General features: G+C 44.6%; 2 long non-coding RNA genes across 3 annotated transcripts in view; both read right to left on the bottom strand.

Annotated features, from left to right (window-relative positions):
- Positions 1–22,636, bottom strand: part of LOC308059932 — a 398,174-nt gene that overhangs the window by 219,772 nt on the left and 155,766 nt on the right. The gene's annotated exons all lie outside the window — the stretch shown is intronic.
- On the bottom strand, positions 1,219–21,028 carry LOC308059934. The gene is made up of 2 exons (XR_013926522.1): positions 2,403–21,028; positions 1,219–2,037 (listed from the first exon to the last, which is right to left on the bottom strand). It is a non-coding gene; the product is annotated as an uncharacterized lncRNA (long non-coding RNA).

Below are 22,636 nucleotides of genomic sequence, written 5' to 3'. Positions count from 1 at the left end.
GGAGCATTGCAAGAAGTCCAAAGGTTTTTCTTTAATAGGTTTATGGGAGATACTGAGGTCAGGAGTGGCTGTAATCACTTTCAAAGCTAGGCTAAAACAGAGGATGAAAATATATATTAGAATACATCGAACACATATTATATTTAACACAGTGATGAAACATTGGGTGAGAGACACCAGCACAAGGTTGGTGTTGGATCCTAACTGGTTTAACAGCGATATGAGAAGATCAAAGATAATTATGAAATTCCGGAAGAAAAAACCCCCAAACGATTACCAATTCTTTTAAGACTTCTGTGGAGAAGCCCCCTGGCTGCCCCAGCCTCTGAGTAAGTCCTGTCTCTGCCCACTTGGTCCATGGTAGGTGGCTGAGACCCCTAATTCAAACTCAAGTGAGCCACAGAAGAGCACAAAAGCCACCACTGTACAGAAATACCCTCAGCCACAACATGACAGTGTCTACCAGCCTGCTGTCCCCCAAAAATCAACCAAAAGAGAAAACCTGAGGAGTACTCCCCTTTACACCAGAGAAAGGCAAAGAGAGGAAATCCAGATCCCTTGGCAAGAGCTGGCTAGGAACTGCATTTAGGCAGTGTAACAAATTACAGTTCTGACACAAGAACAGCAGTTACCAGCTAATATGATAAATGAGCAAGTTAACTAAAAGACTCACTCTCTTCTTTTTTTTTTTTTTTTTTTTAATTCTACTTGCTATAGCAGCAAAGCGTTGTAAAGCTGCATTTAAATTAAAACAATCCTCCAGCCTAGAGAACAGAACACAACAGAGCCATCTATTTCCAAGAGAAAACGGGCCAGGAAATCCAACTAAGATTTATATAGTTATTCCTCTGTAATTATCCAGAAGAGAGAGAAAGCCCACGGGTCAGCAGTATCTCGTTCATTATCACACAAGGCTAGCTTTTTAGGCTTTAATTTTGTTTTATATTTTTGCAATCCTCTGCCTACGTTCAGATCAACAGTGATGTGCTGGGAAAATTAAAGCGTGCTGCTGATAAGCAGGTGAAATACAGCTCCCCCCATCCCGTCTGCCACGCAGACAGCATCCCCCATTGCTGCGCAGCCAGGTGATTGTCACTTGCTGGCTGATGACCAGGCTGTAATCTGATGTAAGGAAATTAAGAATGAAATGACCAGTAATTCAAAGAGAAGAGGGGAAAAAATAAGAAGTCCTTCCAGCTCTAATACCTTAATTTGCCCTTTTTTTTTTTTTTTTTTGTAATTGCTTTATTCATTCTTTTTTTCATCCTCTAAGGAGTTCCCTGGGCTATTGGTGCTACTTTTATTTATGTTAGGAGAAATACACTTCTGGCCCTGTGCTGGTGGCCCATAGCTCAGTCTGGTATTCAAGCGAGGCTCACATCCTTCTGATTTCAGCAGAAGGATGCTGATCTGATCAGCTGGGGTGTCCCATCCCTGTTCATCTCCAGGGACATTCCTCCACCTGCCTGACAGACAGGGAGATCCCAGGTGGTGCAACTGGCCAAGAAGAGCACGAGAGCCACCAAATCTGGGGTCTCTAGCCCTCCTCCCTCCTGACCCCAGGCTGGGTCAGGCTTCACCAGACACTGGAGCTCCAGCAGCATCCCCCAGCCTGGTGGATTTCCCAGGTCCCCACAGGGTGAGGACCCAGGGCCACTGCTGGTTAGCTTCCCCATCTATCTCCACTGGTTTTATGGGATTTATTCTGTTTCAGAGGGGAAGAGTTTGCCCCAGTTGCCCAACAGATGATAAACACTTTGAGGCACTCACTCCAGGCTGAACATGATGAAGGACTGAAAGAAAATTAAAAAGGGGAAGTCTGTGGAGTAGAGATGCTGCTTTGAGGCAAAGAGGAACAATATATTTGATTAATTACCACCAAAGTACTCCTGGGAGGACGAAAGGAGCAGCTGCAGTATCACGCCTGGAAGAGACCACTGCCTTTCACCTCCCACCAAGAACTAGAGGTGTTCGGTCCTGGACTGCTGTTCATTTTCACACCTGGTTCCTGAGCTCAGCCCTAGCCAGAAGCTGTTGCTCCTCTCTGTGGATAACTGGCTAGCTGAAAAAGTTCACGTAGACATAGTCCAGCTGGCTGGACAAAAATGCACATCGCTCTCAGCCTATCTGAAGTAAAGCAAAAATACACTATCCTTGGCTGTTCTTGTTACACAGTAACAGGAAGATTTTGGTGGGAAAAGAATGTTGCAGGTGGGAACAGATAACTACAGAAGAGAAACTAGGGGCGGGCTTGGTATTTAGGCAACTAACCAATAATGAGCTTAACTTTTGTAATATGTATGAGCTAATTATAACAAGGCATAAAAGGTGACTGTAAGAGACAATAAACGAAGTCTGCTGATCACTCATATTGAGTGACTGTGTCTTCCCTCCGTCGCAACACCTCTCCCATCTGAAAAACACTGGGAGTTTTTCTGACATTACAAAAGCACCAACTTAGAGGTATTAATATGAACAGGAAATACCCATTCCCAATGCCCATGGTAGAAATAACAAGAATGTGCTGAGATGGCAGGATGAGAATCAGCTCAGACATCGCAGTTTTCTGAAGGTGAGGGACCGCGGGGCACCAACACCTGCTGTCTGGAGGGTCAGCAGCTTGTCATGGCACAGCCCACCAGTGCCGGGCCGCAGAACCTGGTGGGGCACGAGAGGGACCAGACGCCTTCCTGAGGTCCCCAACTTAAAACACTTTGAGAACAAAAGATGCTGATTAAGGAAGAAATTTTTTTTATAACAGTGATTAAATCTTATTAAAACAGATAATGGAAGTCGGGTTTTATTTTAGAGACTCAGACTTTCTAGGACACCATCACATGTGCAGATGAGCCTTGGATAAAACAGGTACATATAGGAACAGAGTTTTATGATCATAATTTCCTGCTTAATTAAAGATCCTCCTCTTGAATTACTGCAACTTAATCCGGGTGCACAGGACTAACTGGCACCAGCTGAGGACATAGCCCTGAGCAGATTTAACAAATGACAGTGATTTAGGCCCTAGATTGCTTTTTCGGTCTTTCTTCCAAGCAAATAAAGATTTCTTACCTTTTTTATTTTTTTTTAAGAAGCCAGAGCTGGTGGCCTTGTTGCCTGCAGCTGGATTTCACAGGCATGCTCTGACTGACAGCTCCCGTATTTGTGAACGCGATTTTCCTTATATTGTTTTTAAAAATCCTCAAACATTGTGAAGAACTGGTATTTTCCCCAAAGTACTATACAGAAACAACTCACAGCAGAAGTGCTAAGCCTCACGGACTGAGTGACCACACTGACAGCAAAATCAGCTCAAGCAGCTCAGCAGTCCAATTTGAGCAAAGTTCACACAAGAATATTAAAAATATTGATTTACTGTGGTTTCTTCCACCTGGAGATCAAGCTTAAAAACCTGTTCCGAGATTAATCACACCATAAAGTAAAAATAAATAAAACTCTGCATGTTCTTCCGAATTTTGAAGATCTAATTCCAAGCCCTTTAACGGTGGCCCGTGAAATGCCTTTGGAGCTGTACTGCAGCAATCTGCAGGTTCCACCTTCGTAACGACACTCAAACGTTTTACACTGGTTTCTTCTGTTACAACTCAGATATGACCCACTCTGCATCATATCACATATTCTGTAGCAGGAATATATTTAAGCAACGGACTCTGGATATTCAAGCTACAGTGACGAGATCAGAGAGTGGGTTGGGAGAACAGTACTCCGGCTTAAAGCTCATTTACACAGCCCCCCTCAACAACTACAAAGGACTTGGACTCCAGTTCTCTCTTAGGGTGAGACTATTTTACAGTAACTATGCAGGTAATTAATGATCATGTCAGGACTGCTTTACATTCCCAGAGTGGTGTGCAGGAGCTTTACTATAAATTAAAATGTCTAATTTTTTATTGGATTTTTGTACCATAGCTCACTTACAAAGGACAAGTCTTAGAAAGCTCTGAAATTTGACTCTCCTTCTTCTCCATGATAGAATTCAAATCTTATAAATTACAGCATTAGTGTGGAACAAAGCAGTAGGGAAAGACAGGCATCATAGGCATGAACGGAGAGGCAAAGGGAATTTCAGTCAGGTCTTTTATGTTCATTGGAAGTGTTAGCTAGATCCAGATTTATTATTATTTTGTCAACCAAATATTTTTTGGCACCTAAAAGCACCTCAGAACATTTGAAACACTTCTGAAATAATAGCGCGAAGTCTCACTGTAAGTGTTCAAGCCTGTGACAATTTTACAAAACAGTGACAAAATATAATAGTCTTTCTAATGTTAGAGTTAAAAAAGCAGCAGGAGCAGGGAAAAGGGGAGTAATGGCCTCTTTAGAAAATCTAGCAACTTCCAGGTCTCTGTAAGGTTGGGTAGGTGAGTGTATGGGGAGCACAATGAAAAGGCTGGTTCATTACAGGTATTTTCTCAGGGTTTGAGTGTGAACAACAACTTTGATTCTTCCCTGTAGTGGGCATATAGATGGAGTTCACCCAGAGTTTCAGGTGTGGGAGTGAGCTTACACACACGCTTTTCTTAGCTGGAGATGGGCAGGGTCCCTCTTCTCAGCTGTCTATTGCTACAGGGCACACTGGAATCTTATTGCCTGAGGAAATTTGGTGGGCATTCGAAAAAGTTGGGTGGGAGAGACAGAGGGGCACAAATGTGCGATTACTAAACCGAGAAGCTGGGCTGCACAGGGAAAAAAACTCAATACCAGCAAGTAATTTGTAGCTTCAACCAGCCCATCCACCATAGAGAGAAGAGCTGGGTAGCTTGAACCCTTGAGACCAGGGCAGACTGAAAACCACTGACCAGTCGGATCAACGAGGCTGAAGGTACTCAGACCTTTCGCAGAAACCAGCAGCAGCAGCACTAATAAACTGGTCCCCTGACCCTGCAGCCTCCTCCTCTCCTTTGCTAGCTTTGGACTTGACCTCCATATATCACCGTAGTTTCTGCAAAGCTATCTTTGGCATCAGGACCCACTTTTAGGACTTTTAAATGACTATGTCTTTTAATAAAGATTTATGGGTTACAGGTCCTCCAAGCTAGCAAGGCACAGGTGGGCTTCAATTTACTGGAGAACCATTCATTTTCTCCCCATGATTATTTCAGTAGGGTCAAAAGGTAGCAGTGCTTCTCCCAGCTGAGTCATATCCAGCAAAAGTAACCCCATTACTCAGAGGAAGACTGTGATGAAGGGTCACTCCCTGTGTTAGTAAAGGCCAAGCTGGAAATTAAACCACTACTTATTAAAAATAATATTCATACCTATTCAGAGGCAATGTCATTGCTTTAATATCCAGAACTGATCCTGTGCTGAATTAAAGGCATGGACTGGCCACTGTCCTTCCGCGTGGAGATGGATGACAAATACATTTGATACTGCTCTGGGTAAGAGGAGGGACCCAGTACCTGCTGGAGGTCTGGACTGGGAGCTGCAGCTCCATCGCTTGGCGCAGCCTGCGGCAGTGACTGCACTGATCCCGCTCAGGGCTTCCCGTCACTACAGGATTAAAGTGGCTAAGAGGACATTATTTTGGCCCAGTTTTTACCTTAGCCACTCTGCCAAGAAGAGCAGCAAAGGAGGAGAACTGAATGCAAATTATTCTCTTCTGTAGTGCAGAGATGGCTGTCAGGAAGAGGACCCAAACACAACAAAGGCAGCACTGGACCACTGTTGTTCTCAGATAACCTTAACTGGATTCCTGCTTGGTAAGGAGACTGGAACTTAGAGGCTTATGTACCACCCATCAAGCTGTTTAGCTCCACCCTTGACTTCATCCCTAGAAAGGAGGACTGGAGAATGAGATTAATCCCTTTGCAGAGAGAATCAATACTCCAGGCATCATTATCTATCTTGCCGTAGAGAAGAAACTTCTTCAGCAGAGAAATAATAGAAACAACTTGCTGAACTGTTTGTATCCTTTTGCCACCCTCACTCTCCCTCCTAGAAGATACAAGATCTGCAACTTGGTGGAAAAGTGATGCTATAAGCAGGAAAAGGAGGATTGTTACTGTTGAGCTTAGCACTGTTGGTTCCTGCAATGTCTCATGTCAGTGAGAGTGTGGAGCAAGTGTCCTGATTAAAAAATAATAAAACTTGCTGCATTTATTCTATACTTAATAAGGTTCAAAACTTCAGGCTGTTGCTGGTAAAGAGAGCACAGAAAACATAAAGCACAAAAAATAATGCGCTTCACCTAAGGAGTACAATCCCCTTCTCAGAAGGGCCAAACTGGCTCAAAGCGCTCAAGGATAGTCAAGGGCAACTCAAGTCGTGGAGAAAAGACAAGCTCATTTTATTTCCATGTGAAATAAGACTGGGCAGGCCAGGAATAACAGGTAGACCTTCCTGAGGCACAGAAAGGTGAGAACTCTGAAGGCACCAGGTGCCTGCACAGGAATTTAGGCTTCCCTGACTCCCACAGATGCCTGGGAAATGTGGGGCACCGAAAGAATTGGTACCGTGGCCACAGCAGACCCACTGCGTTGGCCAAAAGCCGCACAGGGGATCAGGTGAAAGGCGACCCACAGTCAGGCTCTGGCTTGACACTGGCAAGCTCGGCCGCTCTCTTTGTAAACATGATTCCCCCTGCTGTGCAAACAGGACAGTAAAATAGAACAGAAAAACGAGATTCTGAACAGCCACATTTGCTAGACAGGAATAACTGCATATACTACAGGACCACCGCCACCCCCGATGAGGAAAACTTGGTTTTGGAATAAAAGCTTTCAGAAAAATAGTGCTTTCCATAAAGGTGTCCATTATGTTAAAGAGACATTTTAAGGATAAAAACTGTGACCTTTTCCCACCCATAATTGACAGTTTTTCCAGAGCTTTTACATAAATCATTCAGAGGTTATTTAATAAAAAACTTCCTCATTGCTTTTACTGTTTAATACTTTAAATTTCTCCTTTGTTTTTTGGCTTATGCGTTTCTATCAAAACTGTCATCTTTTTATCTCAGGCTGAAGCTCCTTTGCAGTACAGAATAAAACTTTACACCCTCGAGAAGAAAAAGTAAAAAATAGAGAGGGCAGAAATAATCTTTACAAAGTATCAAACAGAGTATCCAATTTGCTTGCCTTGCAAGTTGGAAGTACAGGGGGTTAAAAGTGCCTTCTGTGCTGCAGAATGGTAAAAATTAGGCTTGACTTTCAACTTTTCAATTCAGGTGGGTATTCTGGAGCCTCCAGCTGATTTTGTCCTGCTGTGACATGTAGCAAATGGATCCTTAAATGTCCCAAACACCAATTTACCACTTGTCCCCATTTGAAAAGACAAATGTTTCAAATTGCACCGTGTTCAAGAGGTGATCTATAATTTCCCTTCCACTGGGAATAAAGGTCATAGCATACAAAATATTTTTCAGAAAAAATACAAACTCTGTTACTGACTCATGCAAAACTACATCTGCAATCAGGCTTGCAATCAGTCCCTTAAGTTAAGCTTTAAGTTCTTTTCTATTGAAAAACAAGAACTTGGTAAATCCACTGTAAAGAGCATTGCTTTGGATTAAATCTGGCTGAATCGGGCATCATTTATGTTGACTGAGAGCAGACTTAAATAACTTTCGGATGTCCGAGCTAAGGCAGATGAATACAACCCTTTGTGTTTAAGTCTGCGCTACCTCACGTTAAAGGCAGCTGATGGTGAGAAATACACGGCTCCGGGGAACCTCTCTCAAAGTGGCCAAGGCCAAACGAGCTGCCCTCTCGAGACACCTGCTGCCGCGAAGGCTGGGATGTGACCTGGCAGGAAGAGAAGGGAAGCATGCCGCCTGCAGCAGTGTTTCTAAGATAATTAAAAAAAAAAAAAAAAAAAAAGACTTCAGAGGGAAAATAAAAAGGTCTGCTGTAAGGAAGCAATTTAGTCATGATCACAGCCTCAGACAGGGAGCAGACAGACAGTGCCCAGGGAATGGAAAGCAAAGGGTGGTGGATACTTATGGCCCTGCAGGACCAGAGATGGAAGTCTCCACTGTCCCATCATTAGAACAACAAAAGCAATTATGACAGCCTCAGAGCAAAGTTCATTTTCCCCAACTGCCACGGAGAAGCAGGTTATTTTCCACATTCAATGGTTTAGAATAGAAACAGCTTTGAGACAAGTGCCACAGACCGCAGCTCTGTCCTTTGTGGGGAGAGACTCTTCCTCTCCGTGGTGTGGAAAGGGTCTTTCTGGGGGAGTCAGTTTGAGAATATGAACCCAGCACCTGCACGTGAGGATCATATGGAGCATAACAGTGCAGAGCCAAAATAACTTCCAATTTATGTTCTCAAGCTGTAGCTTGGACAGACTGAAAAAAGCAGCTCTTGGCGTAACATCGCAGCCACTGCACACAGCTTGCCCTCCCGAGTAAATGAGAGCATGCACTAAATGCAAGATGTTGCACACAGATTACTTGCATGCTGTTATGGCGTTCAAGACCAACTTTTGAAAAATGTGGGAGAGCAGTTGTAACAGGGATCAAAACTGGTTTTGGCTACAGTTTCCTGAGGAAAGTTCAAATGCTTGTTCTTCTGTGCTCAGAAACACAAGCCACAGTCCATCAGCTCTCCTCCCTGCTCTGAACCCCTCTGGACCCTGGGCAAGTCCAGAACCAGACACCAGGTTCCAGCATCAGCCTACTTTGCTCTGTGATGTCTCAGAACAGGCTGAATTTTAGCTCTCAAATGGGCATAAAGGAAGAATTCTGGTAGCCAAGCAGGGATGTGTTATTTCTCATTATCTTCACACAAGCAAAGCAGCCACCAGTAGGGCAGCAGGGAACAGCTACAGTCACACCTCAGCAAGCAACAGCTTTCTGACAGGTCTTCAGCAAATTCACAAGATGAAGAGACTAATGACCATATGCTCAGAACGCACTGTCGTGAGGAGCACAATAGGCAGACTGCATCATTTAAATCTCAACTACTCCCAAGTACTGCAGAAAGGTCCAACAAGAAAGCTCTCAGTTTGCTTCTCACCAAGTTTTAGCTCTTCCCAGGTGGAAATAAGTTTTATGTTATCATCATCACCTGCCCTCTACTAAAATCAGCCTTTTTCCCCACACTGATGAGGCTTACTCTGCTTAATAAATCCTCAGATATAAAAGAGAAGTCACATAAGTACAGGAGGAAAAAAGCAACTCTGTACACATTGGATATTTTCTCTCCAATCATGTAGCCTTAGGACATCTTCCATAATTCCTCTCAGTCTGCATTTTAATTGCCTTGTGAATAACTTCCTATCATTCCTTCTACTTTCTAGCTTTTAACCCTTTGATATTATCCAGCAGTGGGTAAGTTCTTTAAAAGCCTTCAGTTTCTTTAAGGGGCATGGTTCTCCCTCCAAGCCTAAAAGCACCCATTAGTCTGCTGTTTAACCACACTGCTGTTCTCTTAAAAGTATTTTAGCTACGGTTTTGAAAGGTGGCAAAACATTTACTTTGAACTGCTCACACAATGTCTCTAAACAGTCTCCAAAGCCTCCTGCAAGCCTTTTACCCTCTGCCACTCCTCCTCATTCCCTGTTAACAAGCTTTCTCCACTTCAAAAAAGAAAGCCACATCAACAGTGTTGCCTTAATAGGGTTTTTTTTGGCCGTTTCGTTATGGCAAAGCACAGAATTTCAGTACACTTGGTCTCTACAACTGAATGGCTCTTTCATAGTTACCTCTTGAGATGCGTCCTGTATGCAGCTCACAACTAGCAGAGCTGCATGTCCCTTGTGAGTTTTCTGCTTGACTGCTCCAAGGAGCTGTCAATCCTGGTGCCTAAACACATTTAAACAAACTGTCATTACATTTAATTGCTCTACATGGGGCAAACTGGTCTCCTGTTATCACCGAGAGCAATTTCAGAGTAAAAGCTTGATGAAACTGCAGTCATGACCTCCTCCCCTGACAGCTCTGTCAGGTCTCTCTGAGCCAAGGAACTTCTCTGCTTTGAAATCAAGTGTAATCTTTGGGCTTGCACTTTCCACTTCCTTCTCTTGCCGAGTTACTGTAGAAGCAACACCTAGGGATAAAAACCCAATACTTCCCCTTCTTCCTCTTTATCTCTCTAAGAAATGAATGCTCTGAAGCGCAGCAGGCCCACTACACTGCTCTTAAAGCAAGAGGAGACATGTTTGTTAACATGCCCCTACAAACCTGCTTACATCTTCCTAGTTGTTTTCCTGATCTAATTAGTGGTGTAGAGAATTAAACCTCAGTCTTCAAGACCAACAGCTCCCCAGGAGAGCAATGCAGCTATAATACTATTTAAATATGAAACGGCTCCTGTCCTCAGCTAGAGTTGAGGAGGCATAAACCAGGGAAAGTTGTAATTACTAGCAGTGATTAAGAATTGCAAGTTATTGTCAGAAAGTGCAGAGCTGCTTTATGCAATCCTCATGAGACAGAAAGAGCATCTTCACGGTTGAAGTGGGGAGGAGGAGCTGGTTCTGGAAAATGTTATTTAACAGGCTTATCAACACAGCTGTGCAACAATGGTCCCTACAGCCAGGAGGGAAACAACCCAACTGCATAGGGTGCCCGGTGTTAGCGCAGACCCCAGCCCTGTCAAAACCACATTCACGCTTCATCCATATTGTAACCCTTCGGGAAGGACTGAGGCATAAACTCTGGGCTAAGTGGATCCTAAATGGATCTCCCTCCAAATGCTGCCCAGTTATCCTCCAGCTGGTACGCAGCTGTTGCACACACAATACCTTTTTTGAGAAGCACCTTCACAGGCCTTGCTTCTTGTCTACTTTGAACTTGGCTCCTACTAACTTCATTTGATACCTCCCAGCTCTTGTGCTAGAACAGAACAGCTATTGCTGTCCAACATCTCCAGACCATACACGGCTCTGCAGACCTCCATCGTAGACCTCTGTGGAACACCTCTACTCTCAAAGTCCTCACTTTCTGAGCCGCATCCAAGCCTAGATGGCTCTTGTAGAATGAGACTGCTGCAGACCACAGTCATCCTTCTTGTCCTTCCCTTCCTGAACCAATATTCCTATTTACAGTTGTGGGAAGAGGAACCGCACAAGAAGTTCAAAGTGTGAGCAAACCCCAGTAACATAAGGATGTACCTATTCAGTTATTCGTTTTCTAATGCCTAACATTTGATAGTCTTTTTTAACTACTGCTAGACACTGAGTGATGTTACGTATCATACTTCCAAAATCTCCCTTGTCCTCAGACAGTCTAGGTTTCAGCATTAAAATGTGTCTATGTACCATGTAATCTAACACCGGTATGTCACGGTCCACTCAGTGGACTCGTGATGGTTCGTTTACTGTGATCTCGAAGCACAAAAAATCAAGGCGACCACGCCAAGGGGTTATGCTTCAATCAAACAGCACAATTTTGTTGTTTGACCGTAAAGCGGCATGCGACAGGTAGAATGACAGAAAGTGAAGAAAAGATAAAGTAAAAAGAATAAGGAAAGAGGATTATAGCTACCACCATGGGTCCAAGGCGTCCCTATGGTCCCAGGTCCAGGCAGCATCCCACTGGTCCTTCCGATCGTCGTGATCCTTGGTGGGGAAGATCTCCAAAGTTGGGTTTCTAAGGAGCCATCTCTTCATGCCAAGCAGCACACCTTGCTCCTCCTCTGGCCCATGGACTGTTGCCAGTCTCCACCTTCTCGAGCCAGGTTATCATGCATGTCCAAAGAAGAGTGCCCGAGGCGTCGTTTGCCTTAGAGGTGAGTAGCTTCAGACCAGGAGGTGTGTTTTTGTACTATAATGATAGTACAGTGAAGAAAGTTCACCTGAAGTTTCTGTTTTCTGGTTCACTGTTATGACCGTGGTTGTGATCCATCTTCTGGACAGCTGTTATGCAGCCTTATCGTAGCTGTTCCTTCCAGCGCCGGGTAGCCGGGAGCGCCACAGTACTCCTCGTACTGTGCAGTTCTCCTTCCCAGGGTCTCTGTGCCTCGGTGTCCATGAGGACCGCACTCCATCTCCAGGTCTCTGTTAGCAATGTTGAGACAATACCGTTCTCTTTAGACCGACTCTTACATGGTAATCCAAAATCCATGAACTATAAAGCTCACAATCCTCTGAAGGCAGCAGTGGAGACAGGCTCTGAATCCCCAGTTCCCAGCTTTGCTTCTGCCTCTGGAGTTAGGACTAACCCAGTACTTAGGTGGACAAAGTCCAGATAGATTGGGAACTGCTGGATGGCACAAAAGAGTCCCCAGGTGAACCACCTGTTCTTCAAGCTATTTTGCAACCAGTGCCAGCAACACAGACCTGCCCGAGCATCCGACTAACAACCCTGCAAAACTGCCACAACACCCAGCAAGCTGTTGGCTTGCTTGGTCCCAGATTCCCACCTGCAAATCAAGGCTAATCCTTCCAGATTTAGCTAGATTACAGCCTCCTGATACTGAGGAATTGCTTACAGTGAATATTTACAGAGACTGGCACAACAGGTTCCCCTCTTGGGTACTGTGATAGAAGGAAAAGAAAATCTCTAGCAAAGACGGGAGCCCAGACATGATTTATATCTGGGGTCTGAGTGTGATCTACACCCAGAAGATGCTGTGGATTTGTTCACATTCAAGTAAATGTAAAAAAACAATGACACCTTCAGATGTTTTTTTTTTTTTCAGAGCTTAGGTCAGAAGAGATTCGTGAGAGATGGGAAAGAAAGAACACGTTTGTATCACACTCCCCTACGCCTCCCACTGAAAGCAAGCACAATACACCCAGATTCCAGAGGATTTGCATCTTTTAGGCGACTCAGCCAGTAAATGCAATTTAATGCAGGCAAGTGTAAAATGCTAAGTCCAGAGGGACAAACGCTAGATGAGAAAATGCAGCTTAAATGGAGCAGTCATGCAGCATGATGATGGCCACAGAAGAGATTTATGGTTCAGTACAGAAAAATCCCTGCAGTCATGACACCCTCCTCTTATCACTATAGTTCAAATGACAACCAGAGAGGCAAAGCTCGAATTGAGCAAGACAGCCATCCCTGCAGCAGCCCTACACAGTTAAGCTTGTTGTTACAGCTCTCCTCCAAAAAAACGACAGTTGTTCATGGAGACTTATCTTCTCCAAGGAAGTCTAACACTCAGGTCAGTGGACTACATGACAGGGAACCTTGGTTTGAAAGCTGGAAGTGCACTGCCTGCAGTCACCCACATCCCTAACATATAGCCATTAGGGAAGGGGGTGATCAGCGCTAGAAGAGAATCCAGAGCTAGACCCCAAGTTCCTTGAATTTTAGCCCTAATGTGGAAAACTGAATGCTGAGACCGAACACAGGAAAACCATTCTTTCCACGGAAAACTGTAATTCACCTGCCTGCCTCTACATAGTTCAAGGTAATTAGACCACATTCACTCCCCTGGTACTTAAAGGATCCAACCCAGCTGCCAGTAACATATCCTTGAGGCTGAATTTTAGGATGATGAAACTAACTGGCCTTGAGCCCAACAATCAGTCTTGTGCTTTGGAGGCAGATCTTGAGCACCAGCAACTGTTACTCCAGGCAGCCTGTGCAGAGGAGCACACAAACGGGACAAGTGGATTGCCTGATGGACAGAGGGCTCCATGTCCTCCATCAGTACTCCCCACTATATGTATGTAGCAGTTAACACCTATCTGGAGAGGAAAAAATTAAGTCCCATTGTCTATCACCTGTCAGTTGATGACAGATGAACAGTATATGGGAGGAAGGGGAACCCACAGCCACCTTTGTCTTGCCGCATTTGGTGTCCTTCACGATTTCCTAAGAAAGATGGACTTAAGCCATACCAGTCACAGGGTTTACTACAGATTCATCAACACTCAAAGAGTCACATTAGCTTCCATGCAGCTGAAACACCAGCGGGTACACTCTGGGCATTTATCTCCGCGAATCCTGCTACCACAAATAAGGTTCCTTGTGTACTCAGAAAAGAGCCACATCAACTGCTTACCCATCACTTTGTCATCGGAAGCAGCACTTGAAACTCAAGCTTTGATACAATCTTCTTAAAGGCTTTCTGACACTTGATTTCTTAAGAAATCTTCAATTAATAAAAACCCACCCAACAACAAAAAGCCACTTCAGGCTGCTAATTTTCTTCATTACTTTCACTTTAATGAAAAAGACATGGGTTGCTGTAAGAGCTGCTTCTGTCCACCTAGCCAGGCTTTCACACCTTTGATTCTGCAATGAAAACACCCCCCTGCGCTCCCCCAGCCTGCACTATGTGAGCTGCCTACCTCACACAGGTCACGGTGTCCTGAACTGGTGAGGCCACTTCCCCGTGCATGACCGATACCTCTCCTTGCCACTGCCAGGCTGGGAGAGCCCGTCACATGCAACTTGCAACTCCTTCCAAGCAGGCTCTTAGTGGTACCTACATCACATTACATTCTACTCAGTGTTACAAGGATGTAACACAACAGAAGATGCATGCAGGACTTAGTCTGCGCATATGGAAAGGATTTCCCAGTAGGATCAGTATCCCTTCCCCTGCTCTCCCAGGGGGAGTTCAGCAGCAATGGAAGAGCCCAGGCAGCGATAGGTTCTTGCTTTTCTGGTGCAAGGAAAAGAAGCCTGCTGATGCTGTGCAGTCTGCCCTGAGATACCTCTCATGAGAAAGTTTCCATGCTATGGGAATCCATGCATCCCCATAGCTTCAACTGCAGAAAGTCTGACTTCTCCTCCCTCCCCACCCCTTGCCCACTGTCTCCTTTCTCTGATGCTTTCTTGACAGCTGTTGGTTCTAGGCAAAACAAACTTTAGGCTTTCTTTGCCACATAGGTTTATCTCCAAAGACTATATTTAAATCCAGGCCCTTCAAGGCAGTGACATATTACGGCAAGCTGGAGGGTAACGTGGTGCTGAAGAGCCCCCTGAACAGAGCTGCAGCACTGATCCTGCCAGCCTCCACAGCAGGGACAGGATGGACGCTACCAAAGCCTCAGCGTGAAACCAAGCAAGGACAAGCTTCTCTTTCTTCGAAAATGTTTTTGTGGGTAGATTTATAATTCGCAATGACCAAATTAAAAGTACCCTTGGCAATTAGGGCTTGGAAACTGCTTTACTACCTGGTATTCGGGAGGGGACTGGCATAAGCAAAAGTCAAACAGCCTCACGCTCCCGGGTGAGGCAGGCTGTTTGAAGACCTTTTCCCAAGCAGGAACAACAGCAGAGAATACAGCATCATACAGAGGTGGGAACAGGGATCAGAAGCAGTGCTGCCTTTCCAAAGATACCGTACGGGATCAGTTCTGACCCAGCGAGGAAACTGGCTGTTTTCCAGTGACCTTTCCAAACTGACCACAGAAGGGCAATAACGCCACATTTCAGACCATCTTTTCGAGCCTTTTGAAGAAAGAGTCATTATGTCAGTGACAATTTTGTTACTGCTGCTTTGCACTCTGACCCCTGAAGAAGTATCATGTGGAAATGGGTGCCCTGGGGACGAAGGACAGGCGGGAATTATTGAGTGCTGCCTTTGCTTCAGTCTTCACTGCCAAGGCCAGCCCTCGGGTTCCCCAGACCCTGGAGGCAAGAGAGCAAGTCTGGAGCAAGGAGGACTTTCCCTTGGCCAAGGAGGGTCACCAGAGATCACTTAATCCTTATCAATGCATACAAATATCTTAAGGGCAAGTGTCATGAGGACGGGGCCAGACTCTTTTCAGTGGTGCCCAGCAACAGGACAAGGGGAAGCAGGCACAAACTGGAACACAGGCAATTCCGTCTGAAGATGAGGAAGAACTTCGTTACCTTGAGGGTGGCAGAGCGCTGGCACAGGCTGCCCAGAGGGGCTGCGGGGTCTCTTTCTCTGGAGATATTCAAACCCACCTGAATGGGGCTCTGTGCAGCCTGCCCGAGGAGACCCTGCCCTTACCAAGGGGTGGGACTGGGTGATCCCCAGGGGTCCCTTCCAGCCCCGACCGTTCTGGGATTCTGTGTGTCTGAAGAGGCATCCTCTTGGATGGAACTGAAGAGAGGCAGAGCTGAAACTCCGAAGGGAGAATGCTGAGGCCTGAGCTGGGAATGGGGCAGGCACACTGGGTGTGCACTGGCTTGCAGGCTGGGCTGGATGCACAGCCCAGTCCCCACGCTGCAGCGCTACCAGTGCTCTCCAGGGAGATAGAATACAAATCCAGCGGCCAACAATAGAAATTTAAACCTACCATAGACACTATACCTGAAGTTACAGCTTCATCCGATACTCCACCCTTTAGCTAGGAAACCAGCAGGTGAAAATAATCTTCTTCTCTCTACCTTATCCCACGAAAAGTAGGGAAATTGAGTTGGTAGCACTGCATTGCACATTTCAGGTTATTTCACACACACACACACACACACACATAGACAACGTTGACAGATAACATATGTTCTCAGGGACAATTCCATAGGACAAAAAGACCCCAGATCCCACAAAAGTGCTTGAGTTCTCCATAGAGGGGACCTCTTTTGTTAAATTGCCAGTTATCTTCATACAATAATGTTACCCATTGACTTGCTGTTTTCTGTAAGTAGCTGCAGGGAATACTGTAAGTATTGTGATAAGCAAAACTGTTTCCCCAGGGCTAAATTGGCATCTTTATGGCAGCACTGCAATTTAAGCCATAAGGACTGCTTGATGTCCAGGTGCTTTTTATTACAAAATTAGGGTTACAGCTGCTGAATCTGAACCTCACACTTGCAGAGTCTGCAATGCACCACGTGAAGGCTGTCAAGCACTTCCCCATGACCTGCTCTAGGTCTCAAAAAACATTAAAGTAATACAAAGACTCAGCCATGAAACAGTTACTGTAGCTTAACAAGTTACCATGCATCAACCGATCTGTAAAAAAAAAAAAAAAATAATAATAAGGCTTCCTAAGTGCTAATACCCCTGAACAAAAATGACATAAAACACACTCAGTGAAAAGCGCTTTGTGCTAATGCATTTTTTCTGTGGTTGCTTCAGGCTTAGCCCCCACTGGCAGCAGGACTGCTCTGGTGCAAGGCTCCCTGGGAATTCAGGATTTATAGGATCACTTTAGGGGAACAGCTTTGTACTCCACATTACCAGAAAACCAGGAATCCACATCACATTCCTACCCACAGAACTCCAAAAGAGCTGTACAGCTATTGTGAGAAATGCCAGAGCTGCCCTGAGGGTAGACGATCCTAAATTTCAAAACCCCATGAGATCTGGGGCTTTTGTACCTTGGTTCTCCGCTTAAATACCACATTTCTCCATCCAGACAGGCTAGGCAGAAATCACATTTTGGGGGAAGATCACGAAGGGACAACAGAACCACATTCACCCAAGCATCCCTGCATGGCTGGAGGGCTGCCTTTTGCTCTTCCTCTAGCAGCTGATGCTTCCCGCAAGCATCTTATTCCCACAAGACCATTTTTAGCTGAGTGACCAGAAAGTGTTTTAGCTCTGAAACTGCCTGCCAGACTCAGTATTTATATCTGCACCCTTACCATCTGCTGTAGCTATTTCCAACTCTTCAGCAATTGCAACTTGAAGTAGTCCTATAGCAATTGCCCCCTCCTGACATCTCTAACCAAGGTTCCTCTGCTATTAGACCAACTAGCCTTCCTCAGAGAACTGAAACCCTTTACGAGGGTTCGTCCCAGCTGTACGAATCATCTAGAAGCTTTCTTAAAGCCTGAAGGCAATATAAGAACCACCCAGGGCCCAGAGCAATGGGCTAGCAGCTCTGCCCTTACCTTAGCCCTCTGGCAGCAGGTTTAGCTCCTTGCTCTGCTGCAGTACATAAGCAGCTCGCACCGTCTGACCACAGCTCCTGGCTCCCTTAAAAGAGGGGTGCTGCAACACACCGTTTTCAGAAGTCCTTCTCCAAAACCCTGGATAACAACCCATTCTCCCTTCACCACCTCTTGGGTGCCCCAGGTGGGGGTATTTATAACCACTCCCCAGCAACAACACCGCTGCTTATTTCAAAAGCAAGGGAGGAAACTTCTTCCACTAGTTTCCAGAAAGAGCTTTAGCTGCTTCTTATTGTTCACCTGTCATTATCCAGTATTTATTATTATGTACAGCTCAGCTATTCAAAGCAAGTTTAATTTACCTGCAGATGATATTACCTAGCCCATATTTTCAGATTTATATCTCAAATGGTTTCTTCTTGCATTGCATGATTATCTGAATGGAGCATGCTGCTGTGATGGATGGACCTCAAATGGTTGGTCGTTCAATTGAATAAGAGAATCACCAAAAATGCAGGGTGTTTTTTTTTACTTCTACGTAATTGCCCAAAACCACAGAAGTCTACAAATCTTGGCTAGCAATATCAGATCCATGTATGATTTACTCAAATACCCTACATCAGCTGCTGAAGAAAGTATTTTTCTCTTTCACCACAGATAGAGAAAGCCTAGTCTTCTATCACAAGCAGCACGAACAACTCTCGTAGCAGGGAACAGAGCCATGATATTAAACTTATATTTGCCTATTTACTACATTTTTGCAAAATTCAGGGGAGTGTGTCAGCTCAATTTGAGCTTTTTTTTTTTTTCTTTTTTGAGAATGAAAGGTGGAAATGCAAACTAATTCCTTACTTTATCAGCAGTGATGTTATTTAAGTTCTCCCACTCTCATTCTCACTGCATGGCTTTTATCCCATAGCTCACACAAGACCCAGCCATTGAAATCCTGCTTGTATTATAACTGAATTTTGTAACAATTATTGTAACCGTTCAAAAATTAGTTGTGTGTACCTGTCAGTGCCTGCATCGTGAACTGAAGGGTTTCTTGTGGTGCTGGTGATCTTCAGGGCTGGTCTTCAAGTGCACAGAATTTAGTTTACTGGTTTTAGAGGGAGAAATTCAGAACAGCATGAACTTCAGCCAGAATGAATTTCAGCCACAGATGCTCACGTCCTCTTATGATGTTGCTCGTTAGCTCAGAGTTTTTTCAGAGAGGTTTAATCTGCCAGGTAAGAGTGATGATGTCACCCCTGCTGAAGCAGGCACTGGAGGGAAAGGAAGACTGGTTCAAAAGCCAGCCCTGCCACTGCCCTCCTGGGCGATCTGGGGAGCATGACCTTGCCTCCTCTTTGCTGTCTGGCTAATCAAAGTCCAGGTTCCTGCAACCAGTAGCTGCCCCTACAGTATATTCACATTGGGCTCGGCTCTCCAGGATCCTCAGATTTATCCAGGACCACTAATGTTCAGATAATATAGGTAAAACAATGCATTATATTCAGCTGAAACAGCAGCAGGTAGAAGGTGCCACTGCCAGCCTGTGCCACCAGTTCAACCTTCAAGAGGCCCCCCCCAGCCTGTTGCTTTTGCTTCAAAAGCAGCTTCCAGTATTGTTCTGCAAAGCACACGTCTGCCTGCCTCGAAACTGGAGCCTGGTGCCCCTGAGAGCCCTGCCCAAGCCATGCCCAAGGAAAGGACATTGCACAAGAATCTGGACGTGTGACCGCCCTGCCCAGAAGGTTTGCTTTGGCCCTTTGCAAATTAGTGAGTCTGTGACCTGCAGAGTATGGTTCATTTACAGCTACCACTGGTAACACTCATTACAGTGTTTATATAGCAGCATAGGTCTTTAGCATGTTTTCTCCTTAATTCATTTTCTCTAAATATGACTATCATGGTGAGAGATATATACGCACACTTATAAAAGTACATTTTTATGCACCATTTCAGACAAACAGCATAATTAACACAACCAAGCTTACATTTTAAAATTTTGTGTAGTGTTTTATTAAGAAAGCCATCCAGTGTGGGTCTTGCATGTGTTTCTTGATTAGAGAGATGTCTGGCTTTTCTTCCGCAGTTAAAGCTAAGTGGTTACTATCATTTTATGTTATCTGAAGGGGAAGGATAAAATCAAATAAGAGATTATAGTCAGTATTGCAAAACACTGCAACACACCCTGCCAATCACAGTAATGGATGCTCCATCATTAGAAAATGCCTCTCTTCTGTCTCAAAAGAGCCATTGCTGCCTCCTGCAGAGCCTCCATACACAAATCAGACCAGGAAAAGCAACAATGCTGGGAAAAGGTTCAGGGAGATGAAGACAGAGACAGAAGACCTTCAGTATACCACTGATACTGAGAAAAGTGCGTGTATAAGGGAAAAAAATCAAGTGAAATGTAAGCTTTCTGGGGTTTATTAAACCATACCATCCAGAGTGGTGAATATCTACACAAGTTCATCCTTAGAACAATTCTGCTAGGGATGTCAAAGCATTCTCAAAAAAAGGGCAACCAGGTGTTAACAGAAGCTTTCTGTTCAGGTTACAGATGGGGAAGAAGATGAGGGAATTTAGCTAGAGGGACAAAGGGCCCTTGGCGATTCCTCTGAGCAGGATTTTTTCTGACTTACTCTTCATAAATGGAAGCCGTTCTGGAAAGTCAGTTTTCAGCTGTCCTGTGACACATTCAGAGCAGGCTAGATGGCTAGTTAGCTGGTATCTTGTTATCTGTGATAGCCTGAAAATTCCATGGATTGTCTGTGCTTCAATGTCACCGTGGCATCCTCAAAACACCATCTCAAACTGCATCTTGAATTAATGATTTGTAGCAGTTTTTTATCTACCAATAGATCCATACCGCAGAAAATGAAGCTTTTATGTGTTAAAATTTTCATCCTTCTTTATAGAAGGGACAAAACAATCATGAAAAATCGGGAAAATGATTGAAAAATATAAAAGCTGTTCTGAGAAGTTAGCAGTGGTTTTAAGCATTACCGGAAAAGTTGCTGTTGTGCTCAGTGCATGGGGTAGAATAAAGAGTGCCTGATTTTCACATTGCTTCTAAGTTTTGACTCAGCATGATGCAAACAAGGGTAAAAATAAAGGTCTAAATAATATTTCCCATTATTTCCCTCTAGCCAGATTCTAGGGATGGGAACCAATTCTGATACTGTCCTGTGAGGCTGAGCCTGCTGAAACACATCCCCTCTGAGATCCACAGCCTTTGCACTATCTGGCTTCAGACAGGCCAAGGCACCGTAAGTGATGTGGGTCCAAACCAGCCCATTTTAAGGAGTCAGCCACGAAGAGACGGCATGACTAACATGCTGGGAAGCTGTGGTTAATCAACAACAATAACAACAATAACAAAAACCTGCTTTGCAATAGCTGGTGAGGGCCTTTAAAGCATCAGATTGCAGTCCTGTGATTATATGCAAGTCATAGCACAGCCAAGAAATTAAATTTCTAGTTCCTGTGCTATAAATAAAGTTGGAGGCAATCTAAATACATCCTAAAATATATATTAAAAAAAAAAAAAAAGGAAAGACAATGACAAGCATTTGATTAAAAACTTGTGGGTGTATCACAAATGAAAGATAATAATGTATTTTGGAAGGTGCGTTAGGGAAATTTTCTGCTGTATAATTAGGAAACAACCACGAGCTTGCTGTAGTGTGCTTAGGAGAGGAATTTACTACAGAGCAAGCACTCACAGGGACGGAGTATTTGCTTTAATAAGATTCTCTCCTTGTGGCATCCTCTGGGACACCATTCTTCTGTCTGATGAGGCACTTAAATGCTTAAGTTTTGCTTAAGGTTACAGCTTCTCTAGATAATTCTAATTTGAGAAAGGGAGGGAAAAAAGACATAAAGGAAATCACAATGTGGCTTTGTAGGCACTGGTCCATGGTTTAATGCAACGTACCCAGAAAAGGCTTGTGCCTGGTCTACTGAGATGACACAAAGCAAAAAGGTGGATGAGGATCTTTCTATCGTATCCCTCATTAAAAAATTGTTTAAAATTACCTTCGTGAATAATATCTGAGGTTCCCCACCTTCCTCTTTGCCACTGCACACTGCAGTCACCTCCACTTTGCCCCACGGAAAGCACTGCCTGTAATAAATCTACACTCCAGTCCCTCCATCCTGACTGAAGTGAACACAGACGGACCCGTGCAGACTTCAGACTTACTTGCTTTGGTAAGGTGCATTGTAAGGCTGCAACATCCCGAAATTCAGCAAAGTTTGTGAATCATCCCAAGAACCTGAGCAAACAGGGGACTGATTGATTAGCTGATGCTGAGTTTCATGTTGCCTTGCACAATAACTGTGCTCGGGTTAAGGAAAGTTGGCTGTAGTGATGGGCATGATTACCAGCACATGGAAACTAATATGGAAGGGCCCACTCCAGCTTGGTGGTTATCTGTCCGTGAAGTGGGACCTAGGCAAGGGTACAGACATCCCAAAGACTGGAATGACAGCTAGAACCTCAACAAGGTGTGAAGAGGAAGATTTTATCTTCGGCTGATCCAGGAGGGACAAAAAAACCTGTGGATTTTAAGGTAACAGGACCATCAGACTGTTTTTATCTTGAATCTGTCCTTGATTCAGCTTGGCTGCAGGGATGTACTCTTCATTCAGTATCTTGTAGGTAGGAATGTGTTTGAAAGGTTGTCTGCTTCTCCACAATTGCTCCTGGCTTTATGCTTCCCTTGGAGAAGCACCAGAGCTGGGAGAGAAGCCGTTTCCCTGAGTGAAGCTCTACCAACTCTGAAGCTGTCTGTGTCATTTTATAGATCCTGCTCAGGATGGGATCGTGTTATCTGGGAGACAATCCTGCTCACCTTGGTTATGCCACTCTGCCTTCAGAGCTCTGATGCTTCTTTGCAAGTCTTTATTTGTCCTAAGTTTGCAGAGAGGTTTCTCAAAGCACTGCAGTTCTGACAGTCCCCTCTCAACCCACGT

The sequence above is a fragment of the Falco punctatus genome, assembly GCF_963210335.1.
Source record: "Falco punctatus genome assembly, chromosome: 3".
NCBI classification, from domain to species: domain Eukaryota; kingdom Metazoa; phylum Chordata; class Aves; order Falconiformes; family Falconidae; genus Falco; species Falco punctatus.
This window is presented reverse-complemented; position numbering and strand designations above follow the sequence as displayed.